Source organism: Camellia sinensis, chromosome 12 (assembly GCF_055761805.1).
Source record: "Camellia sinensis isolate YWXY chromosome 12, ASM5576180v1, whole genome shotgun sequence".
Lineage (NCBI taxonomy): Eukaryota > Viridiplantae > Streptophyta > Magnoliopsida > Ericales > Theaceae > Camellia > Camellia sinensis.
In genome coordinates, this window is record NC_138972.1 from 141,437,390 (window position 1) to 141,453,710 (window position 16,321).

A 16,321-nucleotide genomic window follows, 5' to 3' on the forward strand; every position below is an offset into this window, starting at 1 on the left:
TGTTTTCAGATCTGTTCCTGGGAAGAAGGATTGGCGAAAATTTTTCGGTGGCTGATGAAGATCTGCAAAGAAACAGACGTCAGAAATAAAGTATTAAAGTCTTAAGTAAAAACAACTAAGTGTTGACTCAGGACTCTTACTCTTGCCCTCTGTAAGTGTTCGAGGAAGAGGGTAGAGGTGGACATCTTCATCTGGGCCAAATTCCCAATTTCCAGAAGCAATGAGAAAATCATCTCTAGCCCCCTTGTTGGAGTCTGGGAGGTCGGCTATAATTTTGTACTGAGTGGATCTCGGCTTAAGGTAATAGACAAAACCCCTATCCTTCAGATCGAGAGGGCACATGGTATAACAATATTGAAGGTCGGCTAGGGTGATTCTAAGGTTTTATTGCCTAGCTAAGGCAATAATACCGTTAATTACCCTATAGGAATTGATAGTAAGTTGCATAGGGTTCAGCTTATAGAAATGGAGAACTTGACGAAAAAGGGGATCGAGTGGAAGCCGAAGTCCACATTCGGTAAAAGCAACTATTGGAAAGGGCATTGTATGATCTGTGGGCACGATGGTATCATTATCCCCAGCCAATTTAAGATGAACGTCGGCTGGGATCGAGAATTCTTGCCTAAAGTATTCAAGTTTTGTTGGGGTATTCACCCTATGCCTCCACATACCCATTATGTTGGCTTAAACTAAGAGGAATATGTTTCAGAAGGTGGGCGTTTTTCAGGTTTCCCTAAAGATTAAGGGTTCTACAAACAAATCCCAAATCTATAAGGTATGAAGATAAGAATCGAGAGCACAGATCTGGGGCAGATACAAAAAAGAGAAAACAAAGATGAAGTTTCAGATTCAAGAACAGAGGTATAGTTTTCAGAAACAATAGAAATACAGAAAAAATCAAGGACATCGGCAAAGAGAATGATGAAAAAGCGTAGAAGTTCAAGGTAAAAGCCACAAATTCAAGATACAAATAAATCCAAGACCTCGAACAAGATCAGTAATGGCAACAGACAGACAAAAGCACATAAAGAGAATGGAAAAATTAAAGAAGAAGATCTTACCAAGACAAATGAAGCCAAGGCTGTGCTCGCCGAACTCAGAAATTGATTGCAACAGCAAAGAGGGCTTTTGCAAGAATGAGGGATTAAGAGCAGTTCCAGAAGAAAGAATGAGGCAATGGCAGATTCGAAGAAGAATAAGCTTTTCAGAGAGAGAAAACAAGAAGATGGAATGAAAAAGTGAAGAAAAGATAAGAGGCAAAAGGAAAGTTTTTGTCAAAAATGTGAAACGGCGGCAAAATTAGGGCAATCATTACGCCTAGGGTAACGCACGCGTCAGACGACGCAGACGAAATGAACAGACAGCTTCAGGCGCGTCACTAACACACTCCAATAAAGACGAAACACGTAAGAGAAACAGTTAGAGATGCACGACAGCTCATGCGCATGGGAGAATACGATCAAAGCCTTGTTCTCCGAAGAGAACACGTCGGCTGAAAGTAGATAAACTTGGCAAAATAGTTTTTGAGCCATTACTCAGGAAAAAAGCGATAAAATTTCGGAATAGGTTCCATCACCTCAGAATGCCGAGGTAATAGAACCTAGGGGGCAGTTGTGGGGATATATTTTCTGTATACCAACACGTGGCATGGTGACGCCGACGTATCAGCCGAGGTGCCACGTGCCCTGGTAGTTAAGCCGAGGTAATCTCGGAGAAGCCGAGGTCATCTCCGAAGATATCGGAATCCGAGATATGGGGCAAGAGTCCTAAGGCACAAAGGGGATTGAACCAAGATAAGGATAAAACTCTAAAGGAGTTTATCTATATCACTTAAAAGAGTCCAGAGTAAACAGTGAACTAGAATCCATAGAAGTCATACTTCTAGTGGGACTTGGATTGAGTATATTATAAAAGAGAGGCACCCCCATGGGTCTAAGGTATGTGACTTATACTTTGAGTATTCAGTTTAGTACTTGATTATCTTTGAGAGATATACTGACTTGATCGTCGGAGTGCCCCCGGGTGGAAGAACCACCGCCGGAGCTTTTTCTTTCTGTTTCAGGTTACTTTAGCCATCTATTCTGCTTGTGCTCTTCAGCTGATCACTAAACGGGCAGTGTGGTCAGATTTTCACCCACACAGTGTATACTCATTTCATGTGCGTTCTTTTTTTTTAATAGATGGTGAACTCATTTCATGTGCTTGAGAGACCTAAAAACTTTGACTTGTAAAATAATATAATATATTATGTGTGAATAGTGTGTTTGCAATTATGTGTGCATTTTAGAATGCAGTTAATTATTATTTAATGAGCAGTGGTTTTGAACTTTGGCTTATCCTATATTGATATGGATGTTCTGAAGTATATAAAATTGTTAGAGGTCAATTTTTAGTTAGAGGTTTGGTAAGGAACAGATGAAGTGTCTTGGGTGCCATGTGACCATCTTACCAATAAAAGGGGGCATTTTGATTATCAAACATTTTTTTTAGACTTTTTTATTTTAGTTATTGATGGAGAATTGCAAATAAACTCGAGATACGCATGATCATTTTCAAATTACACATATATTAAGATTAAGTAGTTTATGTCTCATGAGAATTGAATATGAGATTTATTGAAACAATAATGTTATATGCACAAAATTAAAACGTAATGAGCAGACTCACATAACACTCAAGATAGTTGTCAAATTGCTTATTATAATTCACTACAACAGAAAAGGTCTTTGGTGGCAAATTTATTTTGTCTCCAAACATAAAATTTTCGTCACCAAAGTAACCTACGACGAAATAATTTTGTCACCACATTTGTCGCCTATACATTGTTGCTGAGAATAGCAGGTGAAGAAAAATCTTTTTGTCGCCTATTTTTCACTTTTGGCAACGAAATTTTTCGTCTCTAAATGTAGCGTTTTTCGTCCTCTATAACATCAATTTCGTCACTAGAATTAGATAATATTTTATTTTAATTGATTTGGCCACGAAATATTTCGTCACAAAATATGAAGATAGAGGTTTAGTTGACGAAATTTATCCTCACCAATGATATAGATTAAGGTGAAAAAAAAATTTGACACTAAAATGAGTACAAAACAAAATTCTTCAATGACAAAAAACATTTTATTGCCCAATATTTCAATTTAACGATGAAATATTCAACAAATGTCACGAAATTATTTGTTTGGAACTATATCATTAGTGGCAAAATTATTCGTCCTGTTGTTTGAAAACTAATAGCCACGTTTTTTTTTTTTTTTTGTCGCTAATAATATGTTTTTTTTTCAATAAACTATCCCTGTTCATTTTAATAATAAATGTCTCATAGTATCTAAAAATTAAACTATAACATCTAAACTATAACATCTATTCTAGTAAAATAAAAAACCACAACACAATCAAAATAACTTGTGCATTTTAATAACATGTTCAATATAATATCCATTACAAGTCATTACAAAACCTATTCATTTGCATAAAGCAACAACAAAGGGGAAAAAAAAAAGTACAACTACACTATGATGGATATGTGTCTGGTAATATCAACAAAAAGCTCTTGCTATGCAAGTTACCAAATTCATTCATCTCCAATCTGCCATTAAAAAAAAAAAAAAAAAAAAAAAAAAAAAAAAAAAAACAACAACAACAACAACAACAATAAAAGGTTAAGGTAACCATTGACTAAATATGTTAACATGCAACCTAGAAGAGAAAAAATGAAAATTTCAACCTAAATCCATATCATTCTATCACCAACAATGCAACTCTCTACCGGTTACCAAGGACAAAACCTCTAAGCAATAGGTTCATCAATATCAATAGCATACAACACAAAAACGGATTCGTGATTTCATCAATTTAATCATTTCTAACTCACATACTATATCAATGTAATGTAATTACATTCTTTGCAAAACTCATCACCATCCCAAACATTCAATAGAATTAAATGTCCATTTTTCTCATGTAAGTAAAACCTCGGGATCTTCATGTTAAATTTAAAGCCATGGTTGTCTAACTTGACTATACAAATCCTAACTATTAACACATTCATTCATCAAATAAATTTGTAGGTATAATTTTTTTATTTCATCATTAACACATGACACATGGCACACAAAATATATATATATGTGTGTGTGTGTGTGTGTATTTTTATCGTGTTCAATTATATACCTACAAATCATACCTATACAAATCCTAACTATTAACACATTCATTCATCAAATGAATTTGTAGGTATAATTTTTTTATTTCATCATTAACACATGACATATGGCACACAAAATATATACATATATATATATATATGTGTGTGTGTGTGTGTTTTTATCGTGTTCAATTATATACCTATAAATCATACCTATAGCAAGCATGATGGATGATAATTTTCTGCATTTGTTTATTTAGAAGAATAGCAAAAATCAGTGAACTCAACACTGTCATGAAGAGCCAAAGACAAAGGCATGAAATTTGCTTCAAAAACTATGAAATATAGCAGCTAAGGATTTGCAAACCATCATTTAAAAACCAATGCTGTGAAGCCACAATCTAACAAAAGCAAAGCTACTATTGAAGCAACACCATATATAACATTTTTTATTTGATGTTTTGTGAGAAAAATCTAAAAAATAGCAAAGTAACTACTGAAGCAACATTGCTAAACTCTAGTATTTTGTCGTTATTCATTACTAAAATATAGCAACAACCATATTATGTGAATAATCTGGGAAAACATAAACCAAAAGAAAAATATAAGAGACATTACTTTTCATAATAGCTGGAAAAGAAAGCTGGAAGTTAAAGAGAGGCCAACATCGATATATCTCCAACTTTGGGTTGGTTACTTAGGTTGGTTTCAAGGTATAAATCACTCACAGTGCAAGTGTAGCTATATGCAAAATGCAATTCTATCCATCATCCCATCCATTAGAAAACAAAAAAGATTTTTCAAGTTCTAGGAAGTTCTAGAAAAACAAACCAAGCACACTTGCTAGTGTTATTGCATTGACCCCACAAAAAAATAAATAAATAAATAAAAATCCGAAGAGAATGAAAACAGAGAAAACACAATCTAAAAATCTAACCTTCTGCATTTTTGCAATTCTTGATCATGTCACGGCCGTGAGATGGTCTGACCATTGGATTCAGGAAGAGGAGCCCACAATCTATGACATCAACAACCAAATTTTCTTTAATATCAGCTCAACCCAAAAAATAAAAACTAATCCTCTATTCTTATTCTTTTTTTTCCGTTTTGAAAGAGGTGAAATTTCAATTGAGAAAACAAAAACAGTCCAAAAGAATAGAGAGAGAGAGAGAGAGAGAGAGAGAGAGAGAGGAAGAGAGAAAGAGAGAAAGAAGAGCAACCTGTTGGTGAAAAGGGTCCCAATGGCGAAGCTGAAGATGCAGAGGATGATCAAAGCCCTAACTCATTTTGACAAATTGATATGAAGAAGAGTCACTGCAAACCTATAAAAATATAATGGATTGCAAATAGCTATTTCAAAAATTCAAACTCATTTCCCATTTCAAAAATCAGATTCAATGTATAATTAAAATAAAACAGAAAAGGAAAAAATCAAGTGAATGAGGAGAGAAAGAGAAAGTTGAGATATTTATGAATTATGAATTTTGATTTTCTAATGCACTTTGATGAAAATGAGCTATACTAAGTATTTTCTGATTCTAGTATCTGTGTTGATACGTATGTATTCATCATAAAATAAATAGGATTCCATAATGAAAAGGTTATTGATCTTGAGTCTTTATGCCTCAATGATGTGGAGGTTTCCTTTTCTTTTTTGTGGTTCAAAATCTTAGTCAATTAAATTTCCTAAATAGAATTATGGATTGTTATCTTGTAATTGTCAGCCCCTGTGGCTCTGCTATGCGCATCACATTAATTTCAAGTTCTAAGATTGTTATGTCTCATGCAATCAGAGCCTAAATGCATATGTACTGCAATCCTCCATAATTAGCTACATGAAACACGAATTTATTGTTTTAAACTTGACATTCATGTTTGGATATTTTTATTTTTTGTTTGATAAGTAATAATTCATGTTTTGATTTTGCTACTAAAAGAAGAAAGCTCAACTAAAAATCAGACTTACATCATCCAGCAGCATACTGTTGCAATAAGAACCAATGTAAGATGGAACCTGCATCAAATAATGCACATTAGCCATATGTACAGGAAGAAAAAAAAGAAAGAAAGAAAGACTAAAAGCAAACCAAATAAGACGTCTTCCTAAACATTATTAGCAAGCTTGGTGAACTACATGAATCTAGATGTTCTTTAGACTCTCATGAAACAATCGATCTGAATACCTCCCAAATTCATAAATTCACTAATTCCATAAACAAAATTGAAAAGATTTGTATTCTGAAAGAAAAATCCAAAACTGTTCACTATCCAATCCAATTATGATAGACTATGAACAGAGATTTATGAAACTGATGAGAGGACCATGTGACAAGGGTTCGTTAAAAAAGAGAAAAAGAAAATAGAGATGCAATGTATATACATACGTAATTTAATAAGTAACCAAAAACTAAGAAGGGAATAGGCATCTTTGCTGGGACACTAAAATAGAGTTGAGGCTGCAAAACTCCCACATATATTGATTTACTAGAAATTCTGAGTCAATATATCAAATAGCATTCCCGATCCATTAGAAAGAAATACACTCATATGTGACATCAAACATAATTGAGAATATTGTGTGTATGGTTCTCTGATTTAAAATAAAAAATTTAAAAAAAAGGGCAAAACCATAAAAAATGTATACATCTAGAAGTAAATGCACAAACCAAAGATTAAAGCTGACTAAAATAAGCATACCATTGTATCCCGCATTTTCTCAAACAATATTGATTTCACTGGTTCTTTTCCAATCCAACGTCAAAGCTCAAAGAGTTCAGGCAGCATCTTCAAAATTCTTTTAGGGGGTACTATCTTTGCCCCAAATTCATTAATTAGAAACAAAACAAAATACAGAATTCCCCAAAATCAGCAAAACACAGAAAAATCAACATCACATTCTGCTATCTTTCTTTTTTTTTCAAATGGTAAAATATGCCAAGTGCTAACCTTAAAGCTTGAAACATGACATCAATTGCTGGAACAACTGCTTTAGTAACTTTGCTTTTAATAGCTTTCTCCATGGCATTCTGCAATGAACCTAATTCTCGTAAAGGTACATGCCAGGGGAAACTATGTAAGCAAGAATTCACATGTAGGGCACCTCAACTAAACAAATTCTCACAGTTAGATTCAACCACACTAAAATTTTCGATTCAACAAAATAATTTCTTTTATACAATCAGAACCTAAAACTAATTTTTTAGGTCCTCAATCAAAACTTCATTTTTTCAATTGAAATCTCCAAATCAGAAACACTTTTTTTTCAAATCTCCATATCTTAACCCTAGAACAAATAGGTTCCAAACCTGGTTGAAGGGAGAGAGTTTTCTTCGTCAAGTCCCTCCGCCGTGATTTCGTTTCTGTCGTCTCTCTCCGTCGTTCCCGTTCCAGCCGGATTCTTCCCTCTGTGTCGTTTCTTCTATCTGCTTCAGAGAGAGCGCTCTCTTTCTTTCTCTCTCTCTCTCTCTCTCTCTCTCTCTCAACAAAACTGATTTTTTTTTTTTTTTTCTTTTCAGGGGTAATAAATTTTTTTGGGACAAAATAATTTTTGTGGGTATTTGGGAAATTGTTTTTTTTTTTTTTTTTGTAGGCTTTTTAGTTATAAGATATTATTGGACAAAAAAATTTTTGTGTTTGGAAAGATAGTTGGGTTTTTTTGTGATTAGATGGGATGTTTGTGAGAGAAAAAGTTAAATAATTATGGGTTTTGATGTAATATTTTGTTTGAATTTGTTTTTTATTTTATTTTATAACCAATTTATTTTTAGTGAAAAAAACCAAAAAATCAAGTTCCCAAAAAACCAATTTGTCATTTTTTGTAACCAATAAAAATGATAATTATTTTTTATTTTTTATTTCTTATTTCTTAACCAAATTAATTTTTAATTTTTTTTAAAAAAATTTAAAAATCAAACCATATATAGCCTAAGAATCTTTTGATAAGTCATTGCTTACGTTGGTAACTTATTTAATTATTTGTTAATTTTACGACATTTTTATCATCTGAATCCTGTTTGGTAACCATTTCGTTTTCAGTTTTCAATTTCTATTTACAAAAATTTTAAAAACTGTCATAAAAATTTGTTTAATAATTTTTTAGTTTATAAATGGTTGTCTCAGTTTGTAAATTTGAGGAAAAAACATAAATTCAAAAAATAAATTTACGTTGGTTTTTAAAGAGAAATTTAAAAAATTTACAAACAACATTTTTTTTTCAATTAATTTTTTTTCCAATTAATTTTTTTTTTCAATGGATTTTTTTTCAACTAATACTAACCAATGGGCCAATTGGTAATGCTACTTTAAACCTTAGGGACGGGATTGTAATTTTTAAAATGTGTGAGGTGTCAATGTAATTTACTCAGTGAGGGCAAAATTGGTATTTAAAAAAATTAAATTGCTGAGGGAGAATCTATAATGAAACTTTAAATCTTAAGGAGAGAGATGTAATTTTCAAAAGGTGAAGGAGGGAACTATAATAAATATAAACCTCAGAAGGTGCCAGTGTAATTTACCCATTAATTTATGCACTGACTTCTTCTTTTTTTAAATTTTGGGTAATTATAGTGGGAAAAAAATAATAGCCTATTTTGTTTTTCATTGCCTCTCAATTTTCCCTCCAAAATTGGTGACAAAATTATTCTAACCAAAAGACAAAATAATTGACCACGAAAATAGATTTTCTCGCTAAATGATATCAAAATATTAAAAATTATTGGTGATGAAAATATATTTGTCACTAATAATTTTGTAATTGGTGACCAATTTTTTCCTCACCAAAAGTCTCAAAATTTTGGCACTATCCAAAAAAATTAGCGAGAAAATTTTCGGTGACAAAAAACTAAAAATAATGATGAAAAATAATTTTGTCACCTAATTTTTTTTTATTATTTATGTAGATTGGTGACAAATTTTTGTTTTTCTCTCTAAAAATGATACATTTGGAGACGAAATATCATTTTCTTCACTAAAAAGTACGTCTTTCGTAACAAAATTTATTTTTGTCATTAATTTTCGTCTCCAAAGACTCTTTTTATTGTAGTGATTTTTGTAAATTTTTTGTGTTTTTAATTTTGTACAACTATCTTTTCTGATACTTGAATTACTTCATAATAAGAATATTGAATAAGATGGAGTCATGACTCAAATTATGGAAAATGACACTTTCATGTAATATATATAGTTGGTGATTTCTATTTGAAAGATTCCAGTTGATCATATGGCATCTGAGTTCTTGTTAATATATGTTGTACTTTGTGCAATGTGTTGAAGGTCTTCTAATTTGAGATAGGTATACCAAATTGTTCAATAAATTGTTCACATATATTAATTTCACTCCTTTTGTGTGGGGGGGGGTAATAATCAGATGTTCAAATTAACTTGTGCTTAATTCTAAGTGCTTAAAGTTAATTTCACTCACTTCTCCTATCTGGTTATTGAATCTTTCCACTCTCTCTAAGATAATTTTTGAATTATAAATTTAAGTATAAATTTAGAAAAAGACGGAGAAAATGTGAAAAATATGAATGAATTATAAGTTTTTGTTTCCCCTTCATTTCTCATTCACTTTCTAAATTCATACTCCAAATATAGCATAAGAAAAAAGTATGTGTTACTTTTAGACTATAAAAATTTCTAGTGATATAAAGGAATATTATTATAACTATTTCAACATTGTTTTTTAATTTTTTTTTATTCCGAATTTGTTCAAGCAGGGTGTGATATGGTTTTTTTAATTATTATTTAGATTCATATAATATTCAAAAAAATAATGGTGTATTTCATTATTTTTTGAATTATGATAAATTTTACATATACCCATTGAATTAATTCATTTAAGAGATGAGAAAAAAAAAAATAGTGAAATTCATCCCATCGACATATCACATCATTTTCTAAAGGGTTATTTACACTTTTATAGTAATCCTACCATCCTAAAAAAGAAAAAAAAAACCAGAAAAATATTTAGAATTTAATATCAGTGGTCAAGATTTACTTAAAATATTACCTCACAACAAAATTTTAAAATATGTTCCATCAATTTAAATATTTTTCTGGTACCCATAAACTTTCTGAACTGTGATGGGGAAATGTAATTGTTTTTTTTGTTTTTTTTGGGCCAACGAGGAAATGTAATGGTTGGTTCTTACTTTAATCAGCCACTTGTGATTTTAGTACACCATTCTAGTATTTATTTATTTTTCGATATTACTTGCCATAGTTTGGATCCATCCTTGTAAAAATTCCCTAAAATGGAGGGAATTGCAAAATTAAAAAAAATAAAAATAAAAATAAAAATGAATGGCTCTGATACGTAACATCTGATTTTGAAGCTATAGGGGCAGAGAAAAGTAGGGGTTCAACTCTGTCAGGTTCGGTCGGGTTTGGAGGTTGTCCAAGCCCAACCCAAGTTGTGCTGAGACATGCCTAAGCCCGAATTGTAACTTGAGATTGCTTGCCTAAGCCCAACCCGAGTTAAATCCGAATTGCTTGAGTTGTCCGAATTGTAAATGAATTTCAATTTTTTTTTTCCAACTACATTATTAAATTATTAAAATTTGACTCTATTTACAATTTTTTTTATAGAAAATCATTAATACCATCAAAACAAATAATTTATATAATGTAAGAGAGATGCCGCTATTGTAGTTTTTACAATTTATAAGTGAAAATAAAAAAAAAAAGATTTTATGTTATTTGTATATATAATATATATTCAATATGATTTAATAACTAAATTACCTTAATAGCATGTAATGGCTAATAATTTATATGTAAATTTAATATTTTTATATATCTATATATGTATAATTCGGGTTTCGGGTTGCTCAGGTTGTTTGACGTCTTTGCCCAAGCCTTTCCAAATTTAATTCGGGCTCCTGAATTTTTGTCCAAACTCATACCGAATTTGAAAATATCTTGTCCAAGCTCTAAAAAAAATCCGAGCTAGATTTAGGTTGCTCGAGTTGAGCCCGCCCAAGTTACACCCCTAGAGAAAAGTGATAATGACACATCATGTGCCAATAGTTAAGAACCTGGGCCAATAAAAACTAATGTGATATATATGGAAATTAATACTATTCTCTATGAAATTTGAATTATATATAAATCGACATATGTTCTAAGGGATTCTCCAATTCTCATTTGGACTAGACAAAAATTGTTGGGACTCATGGAATCTATTACGTGCCTTGTTTTGATAATTTGAACCATTAATTTTTTGAAACTCTTCGTATATATTATTCATAAAAAAAATTAAGTCGATTTGATAATTGTAACATCTTTTTTATTGTTTTTGTCTTAAAAAAATGAATGGTCTATTTTTAAAAATACACTTGCCATTTATTTATTTAGTGACAACATAATAAAATAAATATGTTACGATTATTAGATTTATCTAATTTTTTTTATGGATAGCATACATAAAGAATTCTAAGAAACGAACAATTTAGATCATTGAAATATAATGTATAGTGAGTCCCATAGATCTAAACAACGTCTCTCCAATCCAGATGAGAACGGGAGAGAAATCACTCCCTTGTTGTAATTAGTATGAACAGCTAAGCCATGAAAAGTTCTAAAACCAAACTATAATAGTGTGACAGATTTCATTGTCTAAAAGTATATTCCTTATTGAATTTTTATTTTTAGCAAATGACATTGTCGTCATGTCACTTTGTCAATAGTATTTTTAGTATATTCCTAATTGATTTTTTTTTTTAACTCATATTTTTTAACCAAATAAGGATTTCTTGGAGAGGCACAAAAGTTACCATGCCTGTAGTGGGCGTAGAGAAAAAATTAGTGAATATTTAAAGGCTGATAGTGTTAGAATTTGGAAATTCTATAAGTTTTTATAAAATTCTTAAAAATTCTTTAAAATTTCATGTAAATTATTTTTCTAAACCAAATGAATAAAATCAAAGGGTAAATTACCAACACCTCCCTCGAGGTTTGACTAAAATATGAATTCCCCCATGAGGTTTGAGAAATTACATCTCGCCCTCTGAGGTTTATATTCGCATAACAAATTGCCCCCTGAGATTTATATTTTCATAACAAATTGTCCACTCATTTGTTATGCAAATATAAACCTCATAGGGCAATTTGTAATTTCTCAAACCTCAGAGGGGAATCTGTATTTTTGTCAAACATTGAGGGGATCGTTGGTAATTTGCCCAAAATGAAACCATATCATATTGTCTATGTCAATTTTTCAATAATCAAAATAAAAAATTTTATTTTGATACTAACCTTTCTTTCATTACTGACCAAACTGAATCGTTTACACCTATCAATATTGTTTGAAAGGGCCATGAAGACCCCTTCTGAGTGCTTTCACAAACCTCATAAAATTGTTAAAGTTCATCTAAACTTTAATATGAGAGTTAATGAGAAATTACTAGATGGGCCATGCTCGGCCCAATTGAGTTTGTTTTGTACCAAGACATGAAAAAGAGCTTGTTTGATAAAATCCCATTTTCTAAGAGTTTTATTCTATCTAACTCATATTCTTTTTGACTATTCCATTAGGTCCTATTTGAGATAAGAAGACCAAAACACCCTCAATCTCTCATGCCTCCATTAATGTTGATAATTAATGTTGATTGTCATTATGTTTTGGTAATTCTCATGCATCAGGATGTTGACTATCATTATATTCACATTAATTTGAAAATGAATTTTTGTCATTGTGTTGTTAATTACATGATGTGAATATTGTGTGTGCTGTTTTCTGACCACACTGCCAAACAAGTACCCAGCTGGGGAGCACCGGCAGAATAGATTGCGCCCGAATGACCTGTCACAGAAAGATAAGACTCCAGCGGTGGTTCATCTACTCGGGGGTACTCCGACGATCAAGTCAGTACTCAATATCTCTCAAAGATAACCAATTGTGCTTAACTCACAAGCCAGAATACAAGAAACGTACCTTAGATCCACAAGGGTGCCTTTCTTTTATAGTCAACACTGACCTGATCTTAGTAGAAGCCTAACTTCTCTTGGACTCTGGCCCAATACTCATCCTGGACTCTCCAATAGATAAAGTTAAACTCCCTAAAAGCTTTATCATTATCCAGGCTGAGGTCCTCCCCCATTCTAGGACTCTTATAGCTTATCCGTTCATCTCGGATTTTGGTATCTTTGTAGATAAACTCGGCGTCATGACCAGGACACGTGGCATCTCGGCTGGCACTTTGGTGCCACCTTGGCCACGTGTTGTTATCTAAAAAATATATCCCCACAACTGCCCCCTAGGTTCTATTACATCGGCATCCTAAGGTGATAGAACCTATATCCTTTGACCACATAGCACATCGGCTAAGTTTGTTCTATCCTTCATTATCGAGGTCATCATTCATCAGCTTTACATACCCAAGACTTGTAGTCTGTTTTCTCAAATGCCTTTAGAACCAAGAACTAACTTTTTCAAGTTCTTTAACTGAGATCGTCCTCTAAGTCGAGGTCTTTACTTCATTAAATCAAGAACTCCAAGAGTTTCTACACGCGTATGAGCTGTCACGCACAGTAACTCAACCATTTTTGCCACGCGTCTTGTCCCTATTGAACCATACCTGACACGTGCCATCAAGTTGCGTCGCATTTGCATGCGCCGCATGGCAGACACATCGTCCAAGGCACACTAATTGTGTTTTTGCTGCCTTTTCGTGTTTTGATCAAAAACACTTCCCTCTCTCTTCGCCGTTTCACTTTTATATCTTCGTTTTCTCTAAACTTTCTCTCTCTAACACTCATATCCCAAATCCTCCATTTTCATTATCTCGAAGCTTTCTGCAACTGCTTCTATTCTCCCCATCCGACGAGGCATTCACCGTCCTGTTACTCATTCTACCATCGTTCAACTTCGGCATTCATTACACCGGTGTCACTCTTCCTGGTAAGCCACTACTCCCCTTCATTTTAATTTTTTGTTTTACTTCAAACTTTGCTATGTTTGTATACTGCCATTGCAAACCAGTTCATGCTCTTGAATAGCTACTTGTGTGTTGAATTCTATCATGATTCTGCTTTTGTACAATCTGTTTCTGGGTATACACGCACTCACACACTGTCCATACACTTGATGTTCTTTGTAAATTGCCACTGTCTTCAACTTATGCACGTTTACATTTTATGCAATGTTCTTGAATCCCTTCTAGTCTTCTTGAGTTTGAATCACACTTTTTGCCCTATTTTTCTTTTTGTGTTTTTCCAGATTCCTGCATTCAATTCTTGTTTTCATAGTCTTAGGTTTTGGGATTTGTTGTAAAACTGACAAACTTTAGGAAAAATTGAAACAAATACCCCTTAGATCCTCAAAAACTCTTGCCCCAGCACACGTTTAGGTTTTAGCCAAGGTCTTTCAAACCTTAACAAAACAATTCCTTCTGAAATCCAACACCTTCCCCACTTTAGCCGACGTCATGGGTATGTTCAGGTGGAGGGTAGATACCCTAACTAAGCTAGAATATTTCAGGCAAGAGTTTGCCATTCCTGCCGATGTCCACCTTAGGTTGGGAGGGGAGGAGGACTCCATCATGCCTGATAGGGACTCTATGCCTTTCCCAGTGGTAGCCTTCATTGAGTGTGGGCTTAGGTTCCCCCTTGACATCCTCTTCCGCCAAGTCCTGCGCTACTATATGCTTAACCCGATGCAATTAGCCATTAACTTTTATCGAGTCATAAACGGAATAATTGCCTTAGCCAAAAAAGAGAACGCTAGGATTACTCTTGCTGACATCCAGTATTGTTACACCATGTGAGGCCTGAAGTCAGAAAATGGCTATATCTATTACCGTAAGCCGAGATCCACAGAATACAAACTTGTCGCCGACCTCCCAAACTCCAACAAAGGTGCTGGAGACGATTATTTCATCGTCTCGGGCAACTGGGAGTTCCCACCAGATGAAGACCTTCACCTCTACCCCATAAGCCGAACAATGTTCAAAGAGGGAAATGGTAAGAGCCAAGTGTCACTTTTACTTGTTTTCAAGTCTTTTTTACTTTGATATTTTTGTATGTTCTAACGTCTATTTGTTTTACTTTATAGTTCTTCTTCAACCACCAAAGGACTTCCGCAAAACATTTTATCCCAACAAGGATTTCAAGAAGTTGTTGGGTTTGCCAGTTGACCAATGGAAAGCCCCTCTGCTGCTCAACTACATCCCAACTTACAAATCCATTTTGCCCGATGTTCCAAAGAAGAGCAAGTCCCCTCCTTCTGCTACAACTCATGCTACAACTTTGTCACCTCGGCCAAATCAAGCCTCCACATTTGACCCAGCAAAGCAGCCATTAACTTCTGCTCCACAACTGATTCCACCTTCTCAACGCCAACGCCAACGTCGAGCTCCACTACTCGCACCAGCAAGCAAGACTCGTAACCGAAGACGCCAAAGTGTCGAGGCGTCCTCTTACGATCTAGCCAATCCTCTCATTACCCTACCAGCAATTCAATTCGGCACAAGAGTCACAGTTGTCGCAACCTTCGACGAGATGGGATGTAAGAAGGCTGTTGCCGAAGACCTCTTGGCTGACATCCCAGGTGTCATTACGGTCTAATCTTTCCCATCGTGCAGCCACTGCCAAAGCCAAAGCCAAAGCCAAAGCCAAAGAGGCTGAAGAAAGCCCAAGCAAGGGCAACGGTGACTCAGATCGATTCTGAGGATACCTTGCCAATTTCAAAAATGGCTGAGGCAGAAAAAAGTGCCTCTACTGCTAAAAAGAGGCCCACTGAGGCTGCTCCCTCCGAATCTACCCGGTCAAAGAAGCCGAGGTCAGAGCCTGCTACAACCTTAGGGTCCCTGAAATCTGATGCCCCCTAGGCCCATTCAATCATAATCGAGGACAAGCCAGTCAGAGTCGGCGACAGCGCGACTGACATTGAAGTCGGCGTTGCCCTCTCTACTCCCTTGCTCCTTCCCCAAGACCACGAATGCAACGCCGAGGTCAGTGAATATGAGAATTTCGCTCTGATGTTGCAGCACTCTGTATAGGTAAGCCCCTAACACTTGGTACTCTCCATTCTCTATTTTTCCATACTTAGAGAGTTTTATTAATTTTTGTTTTTTTCATTTCTTCTAGGCGATCTAGCATGCTCACTCATTCGCGATGCAAACCTTTGACATTAAGAAGGAGTTGACCCGCAAGACCATGGAAGCTGCTGGCTTGCTC

At 34.0% G+C, this 16,321-nt stretch overlaps 1 long non-coding RNA gene across 6 annotated transcripts; it reads right to left on the reverse strand.

Annotated features, from left to right (window-relative positions):
* Positions 1-3,392: 3,392 nt before the first annotated feature.
* On the reverse strand, positions 3,393-7,654 carry LOC114311090 (uncharacterized). 6 transcript variants are annotated; one of them, XR_014347370.1, is made up of 8 exons: positions 7,453-7,619; positions 7,094-7,184; positions 6,845-6,958; positions 6,114-6,161; positions 5,368-5,469; positions 5,085-5,165; positions 4,361-4,389; positions 3,393-3,589 (listed from the first exon to the last, which is right to left on the reverse strand). It is a non-coding gene; the product is annotated as an uncharacterized LOC114311090 (long non-coding RNA). The 6 variants fall into 6 exon arrangements; XR_014347369.1 differs by having other exon boundaries at positions 6,845-6,954; positions 7,453-7,609; XR_003646375.2 differs by lacking the exon at positions 4,361-4,389 and having other exon boundaries at positions 7,453-7,654.
* Between the last annotated feature and the right edge of the window lie 8,667 nt (positions 7,655-16,321).